At 50.1% G+C, this 25,311-nt stretch overlaps 1 protein-coding gene and 1 pseudogene across 1 annotated transcript in view; both read left to right on the forward strand.

The window, feature by feature from the left end:
- LOC149325349 (solute carrier family 22 member 6-like) overlaps nucleotides 1–25,311 on the forward strand; it is a 213,799-nt gene that overhangs the window by 150,717 nt on the left and 37,771 nt on the right. The window lies entirely within an intron of this gene.
- LOC149325350 (uncharacterized) lies at nucleotides 4,532–9,294 on the forward strand (annotated as a pseudogene).

A 25,311-nucleotide genomic window follows, 5' to 3' on the forward strand; every position in this document is an offset into this window, starting at 1 on the left:
GCATCCAGCAATCTGGCCTTGCATTGTCCAATCTAGCCCTGCTTGCCTGTTCACACCACATATGCTGACGTCCAAAACTTGGAAGTTTTCATCGCTTTTCACCTCTTCCTGTATTTGGTTGACTTGGCGACTTCTGCAGCACAACAAGAAATGATTCATTCTGTTGCAAGTGGAGCAGCGCTTTCCGTAACCTGGACATTGTCGCGGCGCGTGCGCCTGGTTGCACTGCCTGCATCGAATCCGCCTTTCTTTACCAGGCTGATTTTTTACGGCGTAGTCAACGTGGACGTCGCCTTTGGACCAGGTAGCATTTTGCTGCGCGGCAATCTCCGCTCTTACACATTTCTGCTTTCTGCAATGTGAGACTCTTATCTCGTAGCATTTTTTTCTCTGAGCGGTGTACTATTAGTGCCGGAAACAATCTGGTCTTGTACCATGGATTTTTTAAGGCCACCAAAATTCCAGAGCCTAGCATCCGTTCTGAGGACTCGTGCAATGGGCTCAAATGGCTCGGACTCACCTTGCACCCGCATACGAAATACATGCCTCTCGTAGACTTCGTTTTCTTTTTCGTCGAAGTAACTGTCAAATTTCTTGAGCAGCGTGTCGTAATCATCTTTGGACTCATCTTTCGCGTAGCTGAAGTTGTTGTAGATGTCCAGTGCCTCGTCGCCGGCAGCGCTTAGAAGGATCGCTGCTTTGATCGCTGCTGACTTTGGGGTGGCGGTCGACGTCGCTGTCAGGAACAGTTGCAGTTTTTGCTTGAATATTAGCAGTTTCTTCTGACATTCTCAGTCGACTGAAGTGGTGTCGGCGGTTTCACGATGTCCATTGCTTTGTCTGCTTGAATAATTGAGCTGGGCACACCGGGCCACTTCTGACACCATGTATCGATCGCTTCTTGCAGAGACGCGGCACATCAGTAGCTAGGCCGGAAAATACTCCCGGTCCTTTATTGCGCATAGACTTATAGCTGCGGCTGCAGCGAGGGAAAGGGAAAGGAAGAAGGGGCGTTAGCGTGTTATCAGGCCGCTTGCTTGATAGCCACATCTGATACAAAGAGAAGTGACACTTCGCCTGTAAGCACTCGCTGTTCCTTGGTCACGTCGTAAGCAAGGATGGAGTTCGCCCAGGCCCTCAGAAGACGGCTGCGATCGCAGAGTTTCTGCAGCCTAATGAAAAGAAAGCTAAACGCAGGTTCCCTGGAGTGTGCGCTTATTACCGGCGATTTGTCAAGAACTTTTCGCGCATCGCTGAACCATCGACGCAACTTACCAAGGCTGACGTGCCTTTTAAATGGGAAATGCCGCAAGTGGAAGCTTTCAAAGAGCTGAAGCGCTGCTTACAGTCCCCTCCTCTGCTCGGGCACTTTGATGAAAACGCCGGAACCAAAATTCATACCGATGCAAGCAGTGTGGGCTTAGAAGCGGTCCTCGTTCAGAAAAATTGCAGACAGGAGGAAGTTATCGCCTACGCTAGCCGTTCACTGTCGAGAGCCGAAGCCAACTATTCGACGACAGTGAAAGAATGTCTCGCCATTATTTGGGCCACGTCCGAATTTCTCCCCTACCTGTACGGACGCCCATTTAAGGTTGTGACCGATCACCATGCTCTGTAGTCAAGGGTTTGACAGAACCCTGTCTGGCGAGGCAGAAGCATACTGGTAAAATAAAACATACACTCGCGAAAACTGGTTTTTAAAACCTCACGTTTCGGAACCCCTACGAGTCCCTTGTTCACAACCATGGAGGAAGGAAGGAACTAAGGAGAGGCCCTGACGTCACGTTTTGTGAAGCCGCCCGGTAACCGGAAGTTGGCTCGGCTCTATCTGCTTTCTCCACCGAGCTACAGGGCGGGGATCGCGCGCGGCTCGCAAGCGCTTCGTAAAAGAAAGGTATAAAAAAAACCGCGCCGCTCGCCGCTACACTCCTACACCTCCTTCCCCGTAAACACGTACCTAGACACAGACCGGCGCACAGGTGCGGTGAACCTTTTCAGACGCCAGGCGAAGAAAGACGAGCTACCGTACACCCGCCGCGTGGCCTTCGAAATGCAGCTCAGCATCGCCGAGAGCGGCTTCATGTTTCTGTGCTGTTTGGTGAGGTGCGAAAGTTCGCTGATCAAAACAATCAACGCTTCTTCGCGTGTCGAAGCGCGGTTCCGGAGTGCCACCTTTTCGCGATATTCATTTCAATGCATCGATCGCTCCGCGTAGCGACACCAAGTTTGACGAACAAAATGTCAAATGAGCGGTTATTTGCTGCATTTAAAAGCAATCTTAGATGCGTGCGTAACGTGACGACGCCAGGCATGTAGACTTTAACACGCAAGGCCGAACACACCGTGCCGAGAGCCCGTCCACCGCCACCGAAAAACACTCGGGCCCCTAGCAACAACGACGCTAACGACGCCGTACGCCGTTACTAGTGGCCCGAGTTTTCTTAGCAACAACGACAACGTTGCTAGTGGCCCGACTTTTTAAGCCTAAATTTTGACGTCACTTCCGCCACATTCTTGTCAATGCATTGGGAATACGAAGGGCCTCTCCTTAGTTTTCCTTCCTCCATGTTCACAACGAAAGATGGACGGAATGGGCCGCTTCTTATATGCGCACTCGACAGCGCAGTGAGTGGGCGTAGTTATCTGGGAGATTACCCTTCGTCCTGTTAATGGAATGATCAGTGGTCTCTAAATAAAAAGGTTCTAAAAGCATTCATGATGATAAAGGTTTCATGGTGTCTAAGATTGTGGCGTTCTCCCAGTCAATGGCGTGGTTCATTTCTTGAGCATGCTCTGCCAGCGGGTTGGATGAGGTGCGACATTTGTTCACGTCGTTCTTGTGCTCGCTTAATCTTCTTTTGAAATCGCCTGATTCTCCAATGTATGATGCATCGCAGTTTTTGCAGGGGATTTTGTACACCACTCCGGGGAAACGCGGGCGCTGAAGACACTCTTTTACGTGACAGAGCTGTTGTTTCAGCTTGCTGGACGGCACATACACCATGCGCACGTCGTATTTTGAAAATATCCGTGCAAGAGCCTCACTTGTCCCCCGGGCGTAAGGAACGCGCGCGCGCTTCTGTTGTCCGATGAGTCCGGGCTCGGCCATTATCCGGATAGCCATTCTTCTCGACGTCGACGCGGACTTTTTTCTGCTCGGAACAGCGCAGACCGGGACTGGAGCAAAAACGAGCTGAACGGTTGTATAGAGCGGACGCGACATTGTGGCCAATGGGGTGGGCGGATTGAAAATCGAAGTACTTCCCAGTGTGTGCGGGTTTCCGGAAAACAGTATGGAAAGACCATCGTGAGTGGGGAGAACAAGGACGTCAAATTTTTCTTCCATCGTGAATTGAACTTTTGGTTGAAAAGAGTTCAGATGGTCCAGAAACAGTTTGGCGTCCTTGCGGCGAATTACACAGAAATCATCGTCCACATACCGCAAGAAGAGCTTCGGACGAGTATGGAACGATTGCAGGGCCGAATTTTCAATCGACTCTAGAGCGAGGTTCGCACAGGTTACGGATACCGACGCACCCATAGCCGTGCCAAATATTTTCCTGTAGAACTCGTTGTTGAAAGTGAAATATGTGTTCTGTAAACAGAATTTGAGGAGACAGCACAGATCAGCTGTTTCAAAACGCGTTCGGGATGGCAGTGATGCGTCTTCTTCCAGTGCCCTCTCGCAGCATTCGACAGCGAATTGAACAGGAACACATGTGAACATGGATTTCACATCAAAAGAGACCATGATGTCATCGTAATCAAACGCCACAACCTTCAGCTTAGTAACAAAATGAGCCGAATCTTTCACATATGTTGGTGTTCGCCCCACGAGGGGCTTAAGGACTTGATGCAGATAATTCGACAAGAAATGAACCACACCACTGACTGGGAGAACGCCACAATCTTAGATACCGTGAAACCTTTATCGTCATGACTGCTTTTATAATCTTTTTATATACAGACCACGGACCATGTCATTAACAGAACGAAGGGTAATCTCCCGGATAACTACGCCCACTCACTGCGCTGTCATGTGCGTATATAAGAAGCGGCCCTTTCCGTCCATCTTTCATTGTGAACAAGGGACCCCTGCGGTCCCGAAACGTCATGTTTTAAAAAACATCTTTGGCGAGTGTATGTTTTATTTAACTACCATGCTCTGTGCTGGCTAGCCAATTTGTAAGATCCCTCATTGGAGCCTGTGTCTTCAAGAATTCGACGTAACTGTAGTCTACAAATCTGGCCGCAAGCATTCCGACACAGACTGCTGGTCGCTAGCCCCCGTAGACGCAGCACCGGAAGAGGAAGACGGCGAAGCTTTCTTAGGACCGGTGAGCCTCAGCAGTTTCGCGCAGCAGCAGCGCTCGGATCCGGAGTTGCAAAGCCTAGTCTATTATGTGAAAGGCAAGACCGCGTCGCCTCCGCGAGGGTTGGAGCTCCAACTGTCGTCCTTCGTCTTTCAAAATAATGTCCTCCTCAAGAAGTACTCAAGAAGAAGAGTGGACGCGGCAACATCGTCGTGACAATGTCGGCTGATGTACCACTGTTTGTGCAGGTTCTTGCTTGATTCATTTCCATCGTCTTGGGAAATGCATCGTACGCTGACACGGGCTTCGATCGTCGCATGGTATCTACTGATGCTTTTCGCCCATCTGGTGCGGGAGGCGTATTCTTTACGAACTCCGATATTCTGGGTTGGCTTCACGTGGATTCTACCATCTGCGCACCTTCATCGAGCGCAGTGACGTCATCCCTCCCTCAAGCCAGGCTCTTGCCTATTGACGAATGGAACTATTGACGAATGGAACGCCGTGCCTCTACAAGTGATATCGGCTGTTGGTTTTGACAACGCACTTTGTGAGCTATTTTAGATTGTATATGTGCTACACTGTTGTGTGAATGTGTTTTTCTGCCCTCCCTGCCTGGACCCAAATGAGGGTCTGCAGTATTGTGAAAATAAAAATAAAATAAATAAAAAAGGAACGTCTGGGCCTTCCATCGGCAGTGGACGCGGCAACATTGTCGTGACAATGTCGGCTCATGTACCACTGTTTGTGCAGGTTGGTGAACGAAAATACGCCTTCCGCAGCAGTTACCTTTTTTTGATCGTGTTGCCGTGTCCACGCACATTGATCGTTTGCTTGAATGATTGTATGTCAATGGTAGGCCTGTTGCTGAAGCTATCAGCTGATGTTGAGGAAAATCCTGGTCCTCAGGCGGCGGAGATGATTAAGGAAGTGATGGAAACTCAAAACTGAAATCCTCAGCAAATTGAAGGAAATTCAGGAAAATCACGTCTTCAGAGGCACGCATGCTTGACCTGCAATCCAGGCTGTCTACTATTGAAGAAAAGCTAATAAACTTCGATGAGGCTAGAGACAGGCTTTCTAAACTATAGACATTTGCTGAAAGATCTGGCATAGAAATGGCAACTGTTTCCCGAAAACTTGATGAATTAGAGAATCGCTCGCTACGCAATAACCTAATCATACGATCTCACCGTAAAACAGCGCGCTTACACGGGACGAAGAAAGAAGACACGCACACACACAGCGCTGAACTTATAACTGCAAGGTTTATTGCATTGCTCGCAATAAATACCGGAAAGGAAAACAAAAAACAACCAAAGGAAGGCGAGGAAGATATCCTCCTGTCGCATCATGTCGTCAATGGTTATTCAAGATATTTAATCTCTTTTCTTGTCAGTGCTATCAATGGAGTGCTAACGCATGACGCGCCTTTCCTATCTATGATGAATGCTTCATGTAGTTCACGTTTGTATTGATGATTATACCGCCTCAAAATCTGGCTTCGTCCAAGGTTAGGTGTGCAATGACAGGCAGATACGTGTTTTGCCAGCGTGCTGCCGCATCCCGTGCATATGTTCATGGCGTGCTCTCGTAGACGGTCGTTTATGCAGCGTCCACTTTGGCCCACATAAGATGCGCCGCATGACAGCGGTATCTCGTAGATTACCTCCGTGTCACAGGTGGTGAACATTTTTTCATGTTTCTTACTGCACCGCGCTGGTTTTGGGGCATCTTCGTTCACCATTCTGCAAAGCATAATAAGCTTTCTGGGTGCGGTTAGGATCAAATTCACTCCAGCACACCCTACTATGAAATGCCTTCTGCCTTACTCGTCTGCGCATACGAAGCTTGTCAAACGAGCAATAGCTTTGGGCGCCTTGGACAAGGCCCTCAAAAGATCCTGCCAGCACCGACAGCAAGCTAGCATGGAATCTCAGCTGAAAAGTCTACGCGAAGCGGGTTTCCCGGATGCCCTCATTTTAGGGATCGGCTTCAAGCTCCTGAAAGATCTCCGCCTATCTAGCCTCCTGATGAGGCCACGCAAAAAAAGAGAGAAGATGGCTTTTATGCCGTATCTACACGGGATCAGCCACTCGTTGAAGAAGATAGTAGGGCGTGCTGGAGTGAATTTGATCCTAACCGCACCCAGAAAGCATAAATATGCTTTGCAGAATGGTGAAAGAAGATGCCCCAAAACCAGCGCGGTGCAGTAAGAAACATGAAAAAATGTTCACCACCTGTGACGCGGAGGTAATCTACGAGATACCGCTGTCATGCGGCGCATCTTATGTGGGCCAAAGTGGACGCTGCATAAACGATCGTCTACGAGAGCACGCCATTAACATACGCACGGGATACGGCAGCACACTGGCAAAACACGTATCTGCCTGTCATTGCACACCTAACCTTGGACGAAGCCAGATTTTGAGGCGGTATAATCAACACAAACGTGAACTATATGAAGCATTCATCATAGATACGAAAGGCGCGTCATGCGTTAGCACTCCATCGATAGCACTGACAAGAAAAGAGGTTCAATATCTTGAATAACATTTGACGACATGATGCGACAGGAGGTTATCTTCCTCGCCTTCCTTTCTTTTTTTTTGTTTCTTCTTTTTGTTTTTTGTATTCCCTTCCGGTATTTATTGCGAGCAATGCAATAAAACTTGCAGTTGTATGTTCAGCGCTGTGTGTGTGCGTGTCTTCTTTCTTCGTCCTGTGTAAGCGCGCTGTTTTACGGTGAGATCATGTACCAACTGGCCCGGCAACTATCCTTACTCATCATCATCATCATCATCAGCCTGACTACACCCACTGCAGGGCAAAGGCCTCTCCCATGTCTCTCCAATTAACCCTGTCTTTTGCTAGTGGCCGCCACTGTATCCCCGCCACTTTCTTAATCTCATCCACCCACCTAACTTTCTGCCGTCCCCTGCTACGCTTGCTTTCTCTTGGAATCCACTCCGTTACCCTTAAGGACCAGCGGTTATCTTGCCTTCGCATTACATGCCCTGCCCAAGCCCACTTATTCCTCTTGATTTCAACTAGGATGTCATTAACCCGCGTTTGTTCCCTCACCCACTCCGCCCTCTTCCGATCTCTTAACGTTACACCTATCATTTTCCTGTCCATAGCTCGCTCCGTTGTTCTTAACTTAAGCTGAACCCTCTTTGTTAGCCTCCACGTTTCTGCCCCACAGGCGAGTACCGGTAGGATACAGCTGTTATATACTTTTCTCTTCATGGATACTGGTAAGCTACCATTCATGACCTGAGAGAACCTGCCATACGCGCTCCACCCCATTCTTATTCTTCTAGTTATTTCCCTCTCATGATCCGGATCTGCGGTAACTACCTGCCCTAAGTAGACATATTCTCTTACTACTTCTAGTACCTCGCTACCAATTGCGAACTGCTGTTCCTTTGCAAGGCTATTGAACATTACTTTGGTTTTCTGCATGTTAATTCTTAGCCCCACCGTTCTACTCTGCCTGTCTAGCTGATTGATCATGCTTTGCAGTTCTTGTCCTGAGTGGCTTAGCAAGGCAATGTCATCAGCGAATCGCAAATTACTCAGGTATTCTCCATTAACTCTTATCCCCAACTCTTCCCATTCCAGTCCCCGGAATACCTCCTGTAAGCAGGCAGTGAGGAGCTTTGGCGAGATCGTGTCTCCCTGCCTGACACCTTTCCGTGTTGGAATTTTATTTCTGAGTTTATGGAGAACTACAGTAGCTGTGCAATCGTTATAAATATCTTCCAATATTTTCACATAGCACTCTTCCACACCCTGATTCCGCAATGCCTGCATGACAGCTGAGGTTTCCACTGAGTCGAATGCTTTCTCGTAATCAATGAAGGCTATATATAGGGGTTGGTTATATTTTGCGCATTTCTCTATCACCTGATTGGTAGTGTGAATGTGGTCTATTGCCGAGTATCCTTTACGAAAGCCTGCCTGATCATTTGGTTGACTAAAGTCCAAGGTTGTCCTGATTCTATTAGCGATTACCTTAGTAAATACCTTGTAGGCAACGGACAATAAGCTGATCGGTCTGTAATTCTTCAAGTCCTTGACGTCTCCTTTCTTATGAATTAAGATAATGTTAGCGTTCTTCCAAGCTTCTGGTACTCTCGAGGTCACAAGGGATTGCGTATACAGGGTGGCTAGTTGTTGTAGCACAATCTCTCCTCCGTCCTTCAGCAAATCTGCTGTTACCTGATCCGCACCAGCTGCTTTCCCTCTTTGCATTGCTCCTAAGGCTTTCTTTACTTCCTCCTTCGTTACTGGCTGGATATCCCATTGCTGTGCTCGACTGCCTCCCTCAGTAACTTGATGATTACATTCGCTACTGTATAGATTTGTGTAGAACTCTCCGGCTAATTCAACTATCTTATCCATATTGCTGATGACAATGCCCTGTTTGTCTTTTAGCGCATACATCTGGTTTTTACCTATGCCCAGTTTTCTCCTTACTGATTTTAGGCTACCTCCATTCCTTAGAGCATGCTCGATTTTCTCCATGTTAAACTTTCTTATGCTCATACTCATACGAGGTGTGAAAGAAGAGGTGTCAGGGAGCGCAGAGGTCCTATTGACAAAAGTGGATGAGGATATTGTTGAATCGAAACTTAAACAAAGGGTTGACTCTATTGAACGCATTCACCGACTTGCAAAGATGAAAGAAGGTAGTGACCGTCCGATCATTGTTAAATTTACACAGTTTAGGGACAAGATGAGAATGTTGAGTAATTGTTTCAACCTGAAGGGCACTGCGTACAGTGTAAGTGAAGATTTTTCTAACCGATTTGTTGAAATAAGGAAAAATCTCTGGAACTCATGTGCGAATGAACGAAAGAACGGTGCGAAAGCAAAGTTAAATTTTGATAAGTTAAAAGCCAATAATACCCTCTACGCTTGGGACGAGGAAGCCAAGCAGCGGTTTAAATGCCGGCTTGATTCTAGCAATGAGTGACTGAACGATCATAAACCTGATTGCTCCAACATTATAAATGTGAGCGCCAGAAGTATGATTAGCAAAGTAGATGCGATAAAAAGTATTAGTATTGAACATGGTCCTGATTTTATAATAATCACCTAGACTTGGCTACACAAAGGTATCGGAGACTGTGAAGTTACACCCCCCGGCTACTCCATAGTAAGAAAAGACCGTGAAAGGAGAGGTGGTGGCGTTGCGATAATGATAAAGAGCAACATAGCCTTTTCTGTCATGGAAGGGTTTGGAGATTTAGAAACGGCATGGATCAAAATCAGGCTGGATTCTCGCAGTATCTTAGTGGGGGATTTCTACCGAACTCCAAACTCAACTACTGATGTGCTTGTTGCTTTGAAAAGATTATTGGACTCCAGAATTCACTATGGTAACAATATTGTCACGTTGTAGTGACGGCAGTCCAGTGGTCAGGAAGACACCAACCAGTCTTAGAAACGAAGGTCTTTATTTGGGCGGACTTGCGCCCGTAAAAGAACTGAATCACTCGGCGGCGGCGTAAGCAACAAACTTGCTCGTCGGTCGTCGAACTACGAATGCCCGCCGCTCGCGGCATCGCTCAATTTAAAGCCGGCAAGGAAACTTCCAGATAACAGGTCAAGAGCATCTACAGTAATCTGGAAAAACCTAGATGCAGCCTTTCATGGCTGCGATCAATCGAGATTAGTCTGGTCGCTTCTCGCGTCACGAACAAAAGTGATAAGGACCCTTTCCTGCAGCCTTGAGCGCGAACGAACAAACACAACAATGATACGTGGCATTACCCCCCTTCCAAAGAAGTATCGTCTCCATGCTTTAAAATGAAAATAAACACGGAGAATGAAAACTTGGAGTCCTTTAGCGTTCATAATATGGCTTCAGGCGTACGACATGTACGACTTCCGGGCGTGTGCGTCGTCACTGAGATGCTCTCGTGCCGTCGGGGATGACTTCATAGTAGAGGTCACCGATGCGACGGAGAACCCTGTACGGGCCAAAGTAGCGTCCCAGCAACTTTTCACTCAATCCACGGCAGCGAACTGGCGTCCATATCCAAACACGATCACCTGGCTTGTAATGCGTGTCTCGACGGCGCAGATTGTAGCGTCGGGCGTCGGTGCGCTGCTGGTCTTGAATGCGAAGCCGCGCAAGTCTTCGGGCTTCCTCGGCGCGATGAAGGTAGGCGGCGACGTCGAGGTTGTCTTCGTCGGAAACGTGCGGGAGCATTGTGTCGAGTGTTGTCATGGGCTTCCTGTCGTATACCAGCTGGAATGGGGTAAACCTGGTTGTGCCCTGGACGGCAGTATTATAGGCGAAGATCACGTAGGGCAGAATGGAGTCCTACGTCTTGTGTTCGGCGTCGATGTACATGGAGAGCATATCTGCGATGGTCTTGTTCAGACGCTCTGTGAGTCCGTTGGTTTGTGGATGATAGGCAGTTGTCCTCCGATGGCTTGTCTGGCTGTTGTTTAAAATGGCTTGCGTCAGCTCCGCTGTAAATGCCGTTCCTCTGTCTGTAATGAACACTTCGGGGGCGCCGTGTCGCAGGAGAATTTGTTCGACATCAACCCGGCATTACACTGGAGCAGACAAGACCAAATACGCAGTCTTCTTCAAATGTACAGCGATTGCTTCTCATCAGCATCGAATGCGCGACGAACCCGGCTTGCCAAGCACCGCATTGTCACAGACGAACACGCCCGACCACTGCGGTAGTGCCCCTACCGCGTATCGCCGATAGAACGCCAAGCTATCCGCAAGCAAGTAGAGGAAATGCTACGTGACGACGTCATCCAGCCATCAAGGAGCCCCTGGGCAGCACCAGTTGTCCTAGTAAAAAAGAAAGACGGCACACTTCGCTTCTTCGTCGATTACCGCCGCCTGAACAGCATTACGAAGAAGGATGTCTACCCCCTCCCCCGCATCGACGACACACTGGATCGGCTATGCAACGCTAAGTACTTCTCATCGATGGACCTGAAGTGCGGCTACCGGCAAATTGAAGTCGACGAAAGAGATCGCGAGAAGACTGCGTTCATCACGCCAGACGGTCTCTTTGAGTTCAAGGTGATGCCATTCGGCCCCTGCTCTGCCCCAGCGACGTTCCATCGAGTAATGGGTACGGTGCTCGCAGGCTTGAAGTGGCAGATTTGCCTCGTCTACTTAGATGACGTTGTTGTCTTCTCCTCAAACTTTGAAGACCACCTCAGAAGACTTCGGATAGTGCTGGAAACGATCAAGTCTTCAGGCCTGACACTGAAACCAGAGAAGTGCCACTTCGCCTACGAGGAGCTGCTGTTCCTTGGTCACGTCGTAAGCAAGGATGGAGTTCGCCCAGACCCCCAGAAGACGGCTGCGATCGCAGAGTTTCCACAGCCTAATGACAAGAAAGCTATACGCCGATACCTTGGATTGTGCGCTTATTACCGGCGATTCGTCAAGGACCTCTCGCGCATCGCTGAACCTTTGACCCAACTTACCAAGGCTGACGTGCCTTTTAAATGGGAAAGGCCGCAAGAAAAAGCTTTCAAAGAGCTGAAGCGCCGCTTACAGTCCCTTCCTCTGCTCTGGCACTTTGATGAAAACGCCGAAACTGAAATCCATACCGATGCAAGCAGTGTGGGCTTAGAAGCGGTCCTCGTTCAGAAAAATTGCAGACAGGAGGAAGTTATCGCCTACGCTAGCCGTTCACTGTCGAGAGCCGAAGCCAACTATTCGACGACAGTGAAAGAATGTCTCGCCATTATTTGGGCCACGTCCGAATTTCTCCCCTACCTGTACGGACGCCCATTCAAGGTTGTGAGCGATCACCATGCTCCGTGCTGGCTAGCCAATTTGAAAGATCCCTCCGGCCGCCTTGCTCGTGGAGCCTGCGCCTTCAAGAATTCGACATTACTGTAGTCTACAAATCTGGCCGCAAGCATTCCGACGCAGACTGCTTGTCGCGAGCCCCCGTCGACGCAGCACCGGAAGAGAAAGACCGCGACGCTTTCTTAGGACCGGTAAGCTCCAGCAGTTTCGCGCAGCAGCAGCGCTCGGATCCTGAGTTGCAAAGCCTAGTTGATTACCGGCAAGGCAAGACCGCATCGCCTCCCCGAGGGTTCAAGCGCCAATTGTCGTCCGTCCTCCTTTACCACAATGTCCTCCTGAAGAAGAACTTCGCGCCCAACAGGACAGTGCATCTTCTTGTCGTGCCCAAAAATCTCAGGCAAGAAATTATGCAGGCATGTCACGATGAGCCGAATGCGGGGCATCTCGGGATTGCTCGCAGGTTGCACCGCATCCAGGAGAAGTCGCTAGCTACCGACGTTTCCCATTACGTGAAAACGTGCCGTGAGTGTCAGCGACGCAAAACGCCTCCGACTAGACCAGCCGGACTCCTGAACCCCATACCACCGCCAACTAAGCCCTTTCAGCAAATGGGGATGGACCTCCTCGGCCCCTTTCCGACTTTGTCATCAGGTAACAAGTGGATCATTGTGGCCACCGACTAAATGACCCGCTACGCCGAAGCAAAAGCGTTGCCTAGTGGTACCGCAACAGAAGTCGCAAATTTTTTTGTCGAACAAATTCTCCTGCGACACGGCGCCCCCGAAGTGCTCATTACAGACAGAGGAACGGCATTTACAGCGGAGCTGACGCAAGCCATTTTAAACTACAGCCAGACAAGCCATCGGAGGACAACTGCCTATCATCCACAAACCAACGGACTCACAGAGCGTTTGAACAAGATCATCGCAGACATGCTCTCCATGTACATCGACGCCGAACACGCTGCTCGCGGCATCGCTCAATTTAAAGCCGGCAAGGAAACTTCCAGATAACAGATCAAGATCATCTACAGTAATCTGGAAAAACCTAGATGCAGCCTTTCATGGCTGCGATCAATCGAGATTAGTCTGGTCGCTTCTCGCGTCACGAAGAAAGTGATAACGACCCTTTCCTGCAGCCTTGAGCGTGAACGAACAAACACTACAATGATACGTGGCAATATCTTCTTGGTGATTTGAATCTGCCAGAAATTGATTGGTTGTCTCTTTCTCCTGGCAATTTTGATGTAGCTACCGGTGAACAGCTGGTTGAACTCGCATATTGCTACGATTTGAACCAGATTGTTGACCAGAGCACAAGAGTATGTTCAACCACATCTTCGATATTGGATCTTGTCTTCTTGGCATCCGGTTTACAAGAGTTTTTGCAGAGTTGTGATGTGGAAGAAGGTTTGTCTGACCATAACATGGTGGCTGTGTCCCTCAATATGATTCCTGATATGCGTCATAAACCTTGTAGAAGAGTTGTTTTGAGTTTTGCTGCTGCTGACGATGTCGGAGTATTAGACTACCTTGAAAACTCGTTTGAGGAATTCATCAGCTTCTATGAAGACGGAGCTGGAACCGATGAGTTGTGGGAGTTCTTTGCAAACATGATAGCGCATGGAATCAATATGTTTATTCCTAAAACCATGAAAACAATAAGAAGAAGGAATCCTTGGATTAATAGGGTTATCATCCACAAAAAAAGATAGCTAAAACCTAAGCGTAAAAGATGCTCAGACCATCCAAGTCCTGCACTGAAAAACTCCATACATGTAATGAGCCAAGAATTAAAACGCCTCATCAAAGAAAGTAAAGACAAATTCTACAGTCAGACTCTCGCAAGGTTTCTAACCGAGGCACCTAGCAAGTTTTGGAGGTATGTAAATCGCTGAGGTAAAAATAAGCAGGCAAATGATGAAGGGAGCGTAGAGTTGGCTGAGAGATTTAATTCATTTTTTACATCAGTTTTCACACGTGATGATGGCGAATCGCCGTGTTTTCAGCCTGCGGATAGTCCTCCTATATCGGATGTAGAGATCAGTGAGGAAGGGGTCCTGAATTTGCTCTTGAATATAGACACCAAAAAGAGTCCAGGCCCAGATGGAATCCGGAATGAATCTTTATATAGATATGCAGAGCGGACCTCCAAATTTCTAGCTAAAATTTTTCAGTCGTCTGTCAACAAAGGTTGTGTTCCCATTGCTTGGAAAAATGCGAAAATAGTGCCTGTGCTTAAAAGTGGTCCTACTTCGAACGTTGAGAATTACAGACCTATTTCCCTCATTTGTGCTTGCTCTAAGATACTTGAACATATCATCTACAAACATTTATTAACTTACCTGGACTGTAATAATTTGTTATTTGCTAATCAGCATGGCTTTCGCAAGGGACATTCCACAAACACAAAACTCACTGAATCTGTACACGACCTCTGCTTGTCAATTAATTCCCGCTTGCAAACAGATATAGCATTTTTAGATTTCGCAAAAGCGTCTGATAAAGTTTCGCACCAGAAACTCTTACTTAAAATCAGATGTATATTTAAAAATGAAACGATAACTAAGTGGTTTACGTCCCATCTTTCCTTTCGAGCACAGTATGTTCAAGTTCATGCTCATAAATCCAGCATTAGTCCAGTAGACTCCTGCGTTCCGCAGGGCAGCTTCCTGGGCCCGCTCCTGTTTTTGATTTTCATCAATGACTTGCCTAACGAACTGAGCGTACCGGTCCGATTGTATGCAGACGACTGCATCATTTATAAACAAATTGGTACTCTGGATCACGGTGTAAGAAATATTTCTTACACCGTGCTCTGGATGATCACGTTGAACTAAATCTAAATTTGCAAAAAATCAACGAATGGTGCAAAAGGGGCAGATGGTATTAAATCCAAATAAAACAGTTTTTATGACCATTACAAGAAAGAAAACTATCTCAGATTATAGTTAGAGTATCAATGATAAAATAATAACGAGGGTTAATAAATAAAAATACCTTGGATTAACACTTACTTCTGACTTACGTTGGAATTCACACATAGATAATACATGTTCCAAGGCCTCAAAAGCACTCTGGAGCCTCAGACGAAATATGCATAGTGCAACCCCTTCAGTCAAAGGTCTGGTTTTTAAGAGCTTGATAAGGCCCATTCTCGAATATGGAAAAATTGTTTGGGACCCCCACACTGCATTCAATTGCTCTAATCTGGACAGAATTCAGCGTCTCGGTGCTAGGTTTACATTTAATAGGTACCGACATTCTGATTCCCCAGCGTCTTTGTGTAAATGTGCTGGTTTGGAAGCGCTCGATTTTAGAACCAAATGTGATAGGCTCAAGTTTCTTTTTCAGATTACTAATCGCAACTTTAAAATAAACCATTCAAAGTACTTTGAAATTAAAACTGGAGAAATATCACGCCATCGTCACAGCTTGTACATACCAATGCCCACAGTCCTAAATGATTGCTTTAAATTTAGTTTTTTCCCAAGAACCATTAAGGAATGGAATATGCTACCAAACTCTGTTGTCAACTAACAATCACTTAGGGAATTTTTAGACAAACTGCATGATGTTTTATTGTCTAAATTTATTTATTCATTTATTTATTTATTTATTTATTGATACTGTTGACCCTCGCTTGAGGGTCGTTACAGGGAGGGAATACAATGCAATGTACAGCATACAAAATTCATATATCATAACATCAAGTTGGGTGCCCCTGACACAAAATGTCGATAGAACATTCGAACTTGTGCACGTCCGATTGCTCGACAACTTCAACAGGCAAACCATTCCAAATTTCGATCACATCAAAAAAGATTAACGAAAAACATCAACACGTGACTCGTCAGGCTTGATTGATCGTAAGTGGTCTCTTCTCACGCTCCGTCTTCCCGGAGGCTGAACATATCTGATTTTATCTTAAAGTGCCCTTGAATTATTTGAAATAAAAGCTTTAGTCTTGATTTTTTCCTTCGATTTTCAAGTGACTCGAGCCCACATGAGTTCAGCATTTCCGTCACTGAATCCCTTCTTCTGTATCTTGACGAAATAAAACGAGCGGCCATTCTTTGAATTCCTTCCAGTTTATCTTTTAGAACTTTTTGGTGCGGGCTCCAGACAACACAAGCGTACACCTAGGATGGGCAGATGAATATTTTGTAAGCTATCAGTTTGACAACTTTTGTTGCCGGTTGCGTGCAAAATTTTTCATTTCATTTATTTCATTTATTTATACTGTCAGACATGCAATATATGACAGTGTTTTATTTTTTGTATAAGTAGTGAACGCTTTATGTAGTGAATTTTGTGCCCGTTTCAATTGTTGGTGTTCTTGCAATTTTTCATACCTCATTATCCACTCCTGTTATAGCCCGTGATGTGAACTGACAGTATAAATAAATGAAATAAATGAAATGAAAAACTTTGCACGCAACCGGACAGTGCATCTTCTTGTCGTGCCCAAAAATATAAGGCAAGAAATTATGAAAGCTGTCATGATGAGCCGACTGCAGGGCATCTCGGCATTGCTCGCACGTTGCACCGCATCCAGGAGAAGTACTGTTGGCCGCGGCTAGCTGCCGATGTTTCCCATTACGTGAAAACGTGCCGTGAGTGTCAGCGACGCAAAACGCCTCCGATTAGACCAGCCGGACTCCTGAACCCCATACCACCTCCAACTAAGCCCTTTCAGCAAATACAGATGGACCTCCTCGGCCCCTTTCCGACTTCATCACCATGTAACAAGTGAATCATTGTGGCCACCGACTACATGACCCGTTCACCCTTTTATTGTTCCTCTCAGAAAACGTAAGAAAAAAACATAAAAGAAAGAGAGAGGATCCCTGGACCAGCAAAGCTTTGCCAGGCTTAACGCCAATTCAAGACAAATGAAAAAGAACTAAATATTCCAAAGAAGAAAAAAAATTAAGCGAAAAACAGAGCAGTGAAAAAACTAAAAAGAACAGAAAACAAAAGGCTCATCGCAGTAAAAGTTAGTCGCAAGCAGACAGCCAAAGCGCAACGTGCAGTCCGCGGGATAAATAGTAATAAAAAAAGAGAAAACAAGTCACTGCAAAGTCATGGTCCCAGTCGAGCTAACTCTCCTGCAACACGGCGCCCACGAAGTGCTCATCACAGACAGATGAACTTCGTTTACAGCGGAGCTGACTCAAGCCATCTTAAGCTACAGTCAGACAAGCCATCGGAGGACAACTTCCTATCACCCGCAAACCAACGGACTCACAGAGCGCCTGAACAAAACCATCGCAGACATACTCTCCATGTACATCGACGCCGAACACAAGTCGTGGGACACCATTCTGGCCTACGTAATCTTCGGCTATAACACTGCCGTCCAGGAGGCAACCAGGCTTACCCTGTTCCAGCTTGTACACGGCAGGACGCCCACGACAACACTTGACACAATGCTCCCGCACGTTTAAGACGAAGACAATCTCGACGTCGCCGCCTACCGTCCTCACGCCGAGGAAACTCGAAGACTTCCGCGGCTTTTCAATGAAGACCAGCAGCACACCGACACCCGACGCTGTAATCTGCGCCGACGAGACACTACAAGCCGGGTGATCGTGTTTGGATGTGGACGCCAATTCGCAGCCGTGAATTGATTGAAAAGTTGCTGCGACGCTAATTTGGCCCGTACAGGGTTCTCCGCCACATCGGCGACCTAGATGTTGAGGTCATCCCCGACGGCACGAGATAGCATCTCAGTGACGACGCACACGCCCGGAAGTCGTACATGTTGTACGCCTTAAACCATGTTGTGAACGCTAAAGGACTCGAAGTTTGCAATCTTCGTGTTTATTTTCATTTTTGAAGCATCGAGGAGACGCTTCATTGGGAGGGGGGTAATTCCACGTATCGTATCGTATTCCACGTCCGTTAGTTCGCGCTCAAGCCCGCAGGCCGCTGTCAGTAAGGCCGCTGTCAGTATCAGGTGGCTGCGACGAAATCAACAGCAAATTGTTAAAAAACACTGCATCATTGTCGAGCCGCATACTCTGCCTAATCTTTTCTCAATCACCAATCACTGGACACTGGGAACACACCTGACGACTGGAACAAAGCCCGAATAATACCGGTTTTTAAATCAGGTGACCGTTCAAGCCCATTTAAATATCGCCCAATATCCCTGACTAGTATTCCTTCAAAACTCTTTGAACATATAGCCACGTATCATTGCAGTGTGTGTTCGTTCACGCTCAAGGCAGCAGGAAAGGGTCGTTATCACTTTTGTTCGTGGCGCGAGAAGCGACCAGTCTAATCTCGATTGTTCGCAGCCATGAAAGGCTGCATCTAGGTTTTTCCAGATTACCGTAGAAGATCTTGACCTGTTATCTGGAAGTTTCTTTGCCGGCTTTAAATTGAGCGATGCCGCGAGCGGCGGACATTCGTAGTTCGACGACCGACGAGCACGCTTGTTGCTTCCCGAGCTCGTCCAGACCCAGCGAAGTTTTTTTTTTCGGCGCTGGCTTCCTGAGAAGTTTCATCGACAAGTGCAGGCGGGCCCCGGATCCACTGCGACCCGGAGGTTCCGCAACCAGCCTCCCCCGCCCAGGCGCCGTGCCTTTGCCGGTGCTCGGGCAAACTGCGTGAAGTTCGTGCAAGCAGCAGCCCAGCCGGCCACCCGTGACGTCATGGGAGGCCCGGGACCTGCTGCCCCTCCCGTGTTCCGTGCGCCGCCCCCAAAGGCGCACTGTTTTTCGTTTACAGTTACATCCGACGCGACAGCTGACGACATCGTCGACGGCATCGAGTTGGTTGTCGGCCCGAAAGGGCTAGAGAGCCTCCAGCACCATGGAGGCATGAAGTTCTGCGTCGCCATGGCCTCGGCTGCGGCGGCGGAGAAGATGCTCGTGGAAGGCGCCTTCAACGTGAACGGCACTTCCGTCCCAGTAGCCTGCGTGGGTCCTGCCGTGGTCCACGTGACGGCTTTTCGTGTGCCGCTGTTCGTGGGAGACGCGGCGCTGGCAGCGGCACTGAGCTCCTACGGCAAGGTGCTTGACATCACCCATCCCGTCCTCAAGGGCCGTCGTCACGTCGGCAACGGGACGCGCGTGGTCCGGATCGAGATGAAGCAGGCGGTGCCGAACTTCTTGACCGTCCAGGGCCACCGCGTCATGTTTGACTACCGAGGCGTCCGGAAGGTGTGTTCCCGCTGCGGGCAGGACGGCCACATCGGCGCGGCGTGTCGAACGCCGCGGTGCGCTCGCTGCGAGGTGTTCGGCCACGACACGGCCGGATGCGGAGCGGCTTGCAGGCGCTGCGGTGGAAGCCACGCCACAGCGGACTGCCTGCGACCACGGTCCTATGCGGCGGCCGCCGCCTCGAGAAAGGAACCGAGCAAGGACAACGTGGTCGCAGAAACGCGGAGCACACCAACTGTCCGGACGCCTGTTGCCGACGCGGACCCTACGACCAGCAGCCCGAGGGAGCCCGAGCCCACCCCCGCGACGGAGGTGCCCGTGAAGGAGCAGCTCGAGGGTACGCCTTCAAACGAGGTGGAGCCGTTCGGTGCTGTTTTCGCGGAACCCTTGCCGCCGCTACCCCGCACAGCTTCCTTCAACACCGAGAGCAGCAGCGGCGATGAGTCGAGCGTGGCGTCGGGCGACCTGGTGGACGTACCGGACAAAGTCACGCCGCTTCGCCTGACAGGCGACTTGACGTGCGGCCAGGTGTCAGGAACGACGACTCCTGGAGGTGCGGACGACGCGCGCTTCCCGTCACCAGCCAGCCACACCCTCCCATAGGCGACCCTGGCGTCGGCATCGGCTTCAGCTGCGAGCGTCGCCAAGACCACGCAGCAACCGGTGAGCGAGGCCACAAGCGCCGACGGCCCCGAAAACATGGACTTTTCCCGACCAGACTTCAAACGTGCCCACCCCCAATCATCGCAATCCGAAGGGACTGTTAACGAACGTTCTAGCAAAAAAGTGCCGCGCGCGCCAAGCGCCGCCCATGGCAGCGCTCTTTAGGTTGTATGCTATGCCGTCGGTGCTCTTGGCAGTCATGGCGGTTGTGCATCTCCTCTCCCTGAATGTTCGGGGATTTCAATCCGTAGACAGACAGAGAGAGGTGATGCACTTTGCCAGGGCTAGGGGCGTCGACATCCTGTTTTTACAGGAATGCAACTTCCGTACTTCACTTGATGTGCTGAATTTCACCACCCGGTTTTCTGTTTTTGCTTATTTTTCGTTGACTGATTTTCATATGTGCGGTGTTGGTGTCGTTTTTGTAAACCCCTGCCTGCGCGCGGGTGCTCATTGCACTTTCGGGCTGGACGGCCGCACTCTTGCGGTCGACTTCACACTAAACCAGCGGCGGGTACGTGCGTTGGTTGTATATGCGCCAGCACGGCGGACTAGTAGTTCTGATTTTTTTGAGCGCCTCGACTCATTCCTCCTTGATCCCTACCCCACTTTCATCGTCGGTGACTTCAATTGTGTACTTAACATCGACCGGGACGTCCGCGGACAGGGTCACGGTCGCCGTTATTGCGGTGCCCCCGCGCTCCGCGATCTCGTGACTCAGTTCCGCTTGTCTGACGCGTGGGTGCAGCTTCACGGGGATGCCTTTGGAGCGACGTTTGAGAGAGCACAGTCAGCGAGTCGGATAGACAAATTCTATTTTCCACCAGAGGTCGCTTCTTTTGTCGTTAGCTGCGAAGTTCTCGCGTTCCCTGCAGGCACGCCAGTGATTTCCGATCACCACCCCTTGTCAGTCAGGCTCGACTTTAGTGAGGACACCCCACGTACTGTTACGTGGCGCATGGACACGAGCCTACTGGCGGACCCGGAAAGCGTGGCGTCGCTGCGTACGGCGTTGGCAGCATCGTGCAAGAGCTTCGTTGCGACTGATTCATGGGACACACTCAAGGCTCGTTGGCAGGCAACTCTGGTGGCGGCCGGTCAAGACCGCAGACGCCGGGTAACTCATGCACTGAATGACACCCTCAAGCGCATCCGTATAGTGCAAAGGGGAGCACCCTTAACCTTTGCCATGAGCGATTACTTGAGCCTACTCAAAGCACGTTACCACGTGTTGCTCTGCCAGTCATCACGGGCAGCTAGTCGCGCACACCAGCTCGGGCGGCCGATATCAGACCCGGCTGTGCTACGACACGTACGCGCAGGCACGGCAGAGGAATTCGCTCCCGCTACTGTGCCTTTCGTGACACTCCCAGACGGCACCCAAAGCAAAACCACGGCCGATATCTGCACGATCTTCGCAAGCCACTTTTCGAACCTGTTCTCTACGGACAGTTGGCTACATCTCCAAGATGGTTATGACGGGCTTCTACAAAGTTTTTTTGGAAACTTGCCACGAGTAGCTGAAGAGTTGCATGAAAACCTTTCCGCACCAGCCACAAGCCAAGAGCTGCACGCCATCCTGCAGAGTATGAATGCAGCCTCTGCCCCCGGTCCAGACGGCATTCCAACAAGTTTTTATTCAAACTTTCTTTACGAGATCCAAGGAGCGCTCCTGAAGATGGTCAACGGCTTCCTCGCGGATGGGTTACGTCCAAACTCTTTCCGCGAATGTCGCATCATACTCATTCCGAAAGCGGGCGGTGACCCCTCCGACCCGCAAGCATGGCGGCCCATAAGCCTCTTAAACGCAGATTACAAAATAGTTACATCTTTACCGAACACAAGAATGCGGACGATCCTACCTCACCTAATCCACCGGGCTCAAACCAGCAGCGTCCCTGACCGCTCTGTGTTTGATGCATTGGCACTCACTAGAGACCTGTTCACACTTGCCAGCAGGACGGGCTTCAGCGGGTGCTTTGTTTCACTAGACCAGGCCAAAGCATTCGATCGGGTGGAACACTCGTATCTGTTCGGAGTCCTTGAAGCCTTCGGATTCCCTCCGCAAATTGTCAGCAGGCTGCGCTTACTTTACGCAGACCTGAATGTTCGTCTCTCCGTAAACGGCCACCAGAGCGCTCCCTTCTCAGTCACCAGGGGTATAAGGCAAGGATGCCCTCTCTCCCCAACATTCTTCGTGTTGTGCCTGGATCCACTCATCCGGCGCATTAACGACAGCCCATCCATACGCGGCTTCCCTCTGCCTGGCCAGGGCCAAATCAAGGTATCGGCCTACGCCGATGACGTGTCGCTTTTCCTCAAGGACGAGGATAGCTACGCCGCTTTTTCGCGGCTGTTTCTCGAGTACAGCGAGATATCTGGGGCCCTATTGAACAGGGGAAAAAGCAAGGCACTAAGGTTTGGCACCTTCACACCGAACCTTGCGGGCGAGGTGGAGTGGGTGCAGGGAGTGAAAGTCTTGGGAGTAGTATTCCTCGCCAGCGGAGAAGTAGCCCGCGAAACCTGGACTAACCTCCGCACGAACGCTGAGAAACGCCTCTCGGTGGCGTCAACTTTCCGCCTTTCAATGGCAGAGCGCTGCTATATAGTTAAGTCCACAATCCTAGCCGCATGTTTTTTTGTCGCCCGCGTCGCAAACCCACCGCGCACGTTTGCTCGCAGGCTAACCTCGGCCTGTGGCTCTTTCGTTTGGGCGGGCAAAACCGAACTTGTGTCACGAATGTTCATGCGCCTTCCATCGTACATGGGTGGGTTTGGTATACCTTGTATACGCACCATGTGCAATGTGCTCGCATTGCGAGGAGTACGAGATCTTGTACGCAACACAGACTATCCCGGGAGAACACTCCTCACATATTTTCTGGGTACAGCGCGTAACGTGTTTTTTTCACAATACGTGGTTGGCCCTACAGCCGAGCAGCCGCCGGCATTTTTCGTTAATGTGCGTCGCACACTGATGTCGTTGACTGCCAGCGTTCCCGATCTTGATGTTGATGAAACCCCGCCCTCCAGAATGTGTGAAGCACTAACGGTCGCTGCGCTGACCCGCGAACAACTCCAGAAAACGAGACGGGCACGCTGGCGCCAACTGACCTCAGCTACGCTTCCTGCAGATGTCAGGGACTTCGGCTGGCTGCGAGGCTGGCGGGTCCTGCCCACAAGAGACCGCCTTGCGGCGTGGGTCGTGGCGCCCTCCGCCCGATGCCCGCAGTGCGTTCTGTTTGAAACTTTGCAGCACGCAATGTTTGAGTGTGTAGTTGCGCGCACCTTTTGGACATTAGTGTCACGCATGTTTTTAACCCGCCTGGAAGCGCGCACTAGTTCTCCCGAAGTGTTTCAAAATATGCTCTTGTGTGTCGGCATGTTCGTTCTGTGGCGGCAGCGTGGAGTGGCATCCTTAAATGGGCGTCCGCAAAGAACAATGTTCCCAATGTTGCAGCGCCTGCGCACGCGCCTCTTTGAACAAGCATGCATGGACGCTCTGTCAATGAGCGAGGCTGAGTTCTTGCGCAAATGGTCGACATACTTTATCGTCCTGCGCGGCGGTCGAGTATCGGCATTTTTACTGCATTACTGACGTGCTCAGTGCTGCGTCACTGCGCATGTGCTTGACTGATCAGAGAATTAAGTTCATCTGTTTTGTTTTGTATTTTCTATGTTAAAACAGAAAAATAAACTTCTCTTTCTACGCCGCCGCCGTGTGATTCAGTTCTTTTGAGGGCGCAAGTCAGCCCAAATAAAGAGCTTCGTTTACAAGTCTTTCTGGTGTCTTCCTGACCGCTGGACTGCCGTCACTAGAACGTGACATCTGGTGGAGGTGCTGGGTAGCCTTTCATGTTCCGGACACCCCCAACAAGTCGTGACGCCAGCCCTCTGAGTCATCTACCGCAGGACCTGAGTCCAGTCCACCGCGCAAGCCGACGCCTGCAAGGGGACGCACCTGAGTTCGGGACCCTGCCAGACCCTACCCGGAAGCGAAAGCAAGTACCAACGTCCATCATGACCTTGCCCCAGACGACTACTCCAATCATTCTGCAGCAGCCCCGGGTGAAACCAACCTTCGACGCTTCGCCTGGCGCCGACCCCGAAGAATGGCTGGAGCAGTTCGACCGTGTGGCTGTCTTCAACAACTGGGACGATGCCATGAAATTTAGGTACGTCTTCGCCCTGGAGGGACCAGCAAGAGTCTGGTTCGAGAATGAGGAAGCCAGCCTTGCCAACTGGGAAACCTTCAAGGAACAGCTTCTGAAGACCTTCACAAACGTCGTGCGAAAGGAGAGAGCCCAGCAGCTGCTACAGTCTCGCATACAACACCCAAACGAGACCGTTGCAGTGTATACTGAGGAGATGAAGCGTCTCTTCCGGCGTGCCGACATGAACATGAAGGAAGAAGAGAAGGTGAAGTTGCTTATGCGAGGAGTTAAAGAGCAACTCTTTGCCGGCCTCGTCCGCAACCCACCGAAAACTGTCGCGGAATTTGTAGAAGAGGCATCCACGATGGAAAAAACTCTTGATGCCCGAGCCCGCCCAGTATGACCTCCAGCAGCGCGTTTTCTCAGCAAGCTTCCTGGACACCGCTAACAGCAATGACCTGCGGGAGGTTATACGTCAAGTTGTGCGAGAGGAACTCCGACGATTGCTGCCAACGGGAACGCAGCCGCAACTTTCATCGCTCACTGACGTCATCCGCGACGAGGTTGAACACGCCTTGGGTGTGACGCCGACACCCATGAAGCCTCTGCAGCCCCCAGTCATGACTTACGCCGCAGCTGTGCGCCGTCCTGCACCTCGACGACGGGACCCAAGCCCCTATCGCCCTCAGCCAGCTGCGTTGGACCGCCGCCCACTCGCCCCAACCCACCCGCCCTACGAGCGACGTGCGCAGCCGATTAAATGCGACGAGTGGAGAACTCCCGACCAGCGCGGCCCACTATGCTTCCACTGTGGCGAAGCCGGTCACGTCCTCCGGCATTGCCCATACAGAAGAATGGGCATCCGAGGGTTCTCATACGACGCCCCACGACCCCGACCCGGCCAGCGACCAGCCGAAATCGAAGAGTTTTTGCGTCGGGAGTAACGCTCACCGCCGAGCTACCTCTCACGTTCCCCGTCGCCGTCGTCACCGCGCTTTGTATCTCCTAGCCGAGGCTACGCCGTGCGAGGACGCTCCCCCAGCCCCCGAAGGTTAAACTAAACAAAGCAGCCTCTGGAGGTGAGGTTGCTTCTGAGCGCAAGAACTAAGATCCTCCATCGACGACAACACAAGACTATGCCTCAACCACGACGAGAACCACGACGACGAGGACCACGACGACGAGAACCACGACGACGAGAAC

Source organism: Amblyomma mixtum, chromosome 10 (assembly GCF_055824585.1).
Source record: "Amblyomma mixtum isolate Tamu chromosome 10, ASM5582458v1, whole genome shotgun sequence".
In the NCBI taxonomy this organism is placed as follows: Eukaryota; Metazoa; Arthropoda; class Arachnida; order Ixodida; family Ixodidae; genus Amblyomma; species Amblyomma mixtum.